This window comes from Hemicordylus capensis, chromosome 2 (assembly GCF_027244095.1).
Source record: "Hemicordylus capensis ecotype Gifberg chromosome 2, rHemCap1.1.pri, whole genome shotgun sequence".
Lineage (NCBI taxonomy): Eukaryota > Metazoa > Chordata > Lepidosauria > Squamata > Cordylidae > Hemicordylus > Hemicordylus capensis.
In genome coordinates, this window is record NC_069658.1 from 238268137 (window position 1) to 238270783 (window position 2647).

The 2647-nt window shown below is 48.1% G+C and overlaps 1 non-coding gene across 1 annotated transcript; it reads left to right on the forward strand.

The window, feature by feature from the left end:
• Window positions 1-1604: 1604 nt before the first annotated feature.
• LOC128348336 (U2 spliceosomal RNA) lies at window positions 1605-1797 on the forward strand. Its single transcript, XR_008318086.1, has one exon. It is a non-coding gene; the product is annotated as a U2 spliceosomal RNA (small nuclear RNA).
• Window positions 1798-2647: the final 850 nt, after the last annotated feature.

Below are 2647 nucleotides of genomic sequence, written 5' to 3' on the forward strand. Positions count from 1 at the left end.
TCTCACCAGACTTGACAGTAGATAGCCACAGCTTGTGACCACACTGGTACAGCAAGGAGTCAAAGCTAATTAGAAGTCCGAAACTGAAAACTAGAAACCAGGAAAGCTAGAAGCCAGAAGAAGTTCCATGTTCCCCCTTCACCCTATTTTCATACCCCATCTTGGGTTACCTTTCACCTAATTACCCTCCCCCTTGTTTATTTTCCAATAAATAAATTTCCAATTTATTTTGGGTTGGCACCCCAAATTTGCCCCTTTCAGTTGGTCAGATGCATCACTCCATAAATTGACCCAATTTATGGGGTGAAGCATCTGACCCCCCTCCACAAATAGCTAGTTGCGTTCTTCATCAACACATGACCTGAGTGATCCACTATATTATTATTATTATTACATTTATATCTCGCTCTTCCTCCAAGGAGCCCAGAGCAGTGTACTACATACTTAAGTTTCTCCTCACAACAACCCTGTGAAGTAGGTTAGCCTGAGAAGTGACTGGCCCAGAGTCACCAGCTAGTATCATGGCTGAATAGGGTCTCCCTGGTCCTAGTCCAGCACTCTAACTACTATACCACACTGGCTATATGCTGCACCTTCATCCGGCTCTTTGCTCCTTCCAGTTTTCTTGCCAGCCTGTAACCCTGATTTCCAGTCCCAATTGTTAACCCTGAAAACCCCTGCAAAGAAGCATTATGTTTAAGTGCTGGCCCTCCTGTATTCAGCAGCAAGAAAGTGATTCTCTCTATTTGACCCCAGCACAGTATCGATTCCAGTGGCTGTAGCTGGTGTCTCTCTCTATATGGATGTGGTGTGTACCTTTTCAAGAGTGTTAAAGAAGAATACAGTAGAATGGGAAAGAAACCTGGAAGTTTTTCACACCCAACTTTTAGTTCAAATCTCCTCTGGAATGGAGGTGTGTGTTCACATATCAGCCAAATTTACCCTGAAGTCCCTGTGAGTTATCAGGGAGCACTTTGCACACAATTTGGGTTTTTCATTGCGCGCTAGAGTCTAGCCCAATTCAGATCCAGGGTAAAAAAAAATTCACTTTTTGCATCGGTTATTTTTGGCAACTTGCAGTAAAGGCTCACAGAAAACCCGCACTAAAGCCTGCTGTTCACTGTTCCCTCTTAACAGGAATTCCCAGATGTTGTTGACTACAACTCCCAGCATCCCCAGCTGCAGTGGCCATTGGCTGGGGATTCTGGGAGTTGTAGTCAACAATGTCTGGGAATTCCTGTTAGGGGTAACACTGCTGCTGTCTGGGAAAGCTCCAAAGGGATTCTCCTTTCCATCCAGGAAAGAAAAAGAGCAGGTCCTGATGGCCACTGGGGGGGACTGCAGCTACCATGATGGGTAATTAGCCAGAATGCCTTCTGGGTAATTAGCATATGCAAATAAGGAGATGAAGCATTTCTGGGGGGAAATAAAGTTGGTGAGGGGAAGCATTCTGGAACTTCAAGTGGGGTTAGCTAGAATAGCCAGATATGTGGAGAGAGGGGTGCATAGAGAGGGGCACTCACAGGGAGCATGCGTTTTGGGCTCACCATGACATCGAAGGCTTCAGAAAAACTAGGGTGGGTGGGTTTTGGAGAACAGTAGTTATCGCTTCTCAGCCTAACGGCTAAGATCATGTGTAGTATCTGTTCTTATCAGTTTAATATCTGATAAGCTCTCTAATTGAGAGCTAAGTATATTAGTTTGATTTTTGGAACAGGGTGTTGGTTTGAGAGCTTGCTCCAACCACACCAAGCATCATTCTGGTATTGCAGTGCTTCCAGAAATGGTGTGCCTTTAAAAAATGGTTGAAAAATAGAATGAGAAAAAAGTTTATACACTGAGGGGCTTTGTGAAGCAAACTCCCAGTGTCTTCTGTGTGGGAGCTTAAGCTACAGTTCTATATTATATCCAAACTCAGCAGTTTTGAATGTAATATGGTACTAACTGGCAAAGGTAAAGTGTGCCTTCAAGTCAGTGTTGACTCCTGGTGACCACAGAGCCATGTGGTTTTCTTGGATAGAATAGGTATATTACTGCCCGATAGAGGTGTTTCCCATAGTCTGGGAAACATACCAGCTGGGATTCGAACCGGCAGCCTCTGGCTTGGTAGTCCAGCCATTTCCCCGCTGCGCCATTAGGTGGCTGGCAAAGGGGCACCCCTTAAAGTGAGGGCTCTCTTCTATTTAGTAGGAGGAGAGCACCTCTCTGTATCCAACCTGGCACAGAGTCCCTTCAAGTAGCTGTTCCAGCCATGGCTGGTGCAGGTGCCGTGGGGGCGCGGGGTGGGGACCTTCAGGTGCTTCCCTCTCCTCCCGCCACACCTGAAAGCTGTTGTGAGCTGTGCTGCACCGCCCAGCACCTGCTGCTGTGGAGCATCGGCTCCCCCACTCAGCTGGCCATTTGCGTGGCCAGCAAATGGCCTCCATGCATTTGCGGAGGCCAACTGAGTGGCGGAACCGATCCTCCGACCCAGCGGGTGCTGGGGGGGTGGGCTGCTGCTCACAACAGCTTTCAGGTGCGGCGGGAGGAGAGGGAAGCAACTAGGAATTTAGCGTTGAAGGTGCCTCCCACCGCCCCCCACCCGCCACAGCGGCACCCACACCAGCCGCCTCTGCTGTGTTCTAAAAGTTTCCCTGCCCCAAAGCGA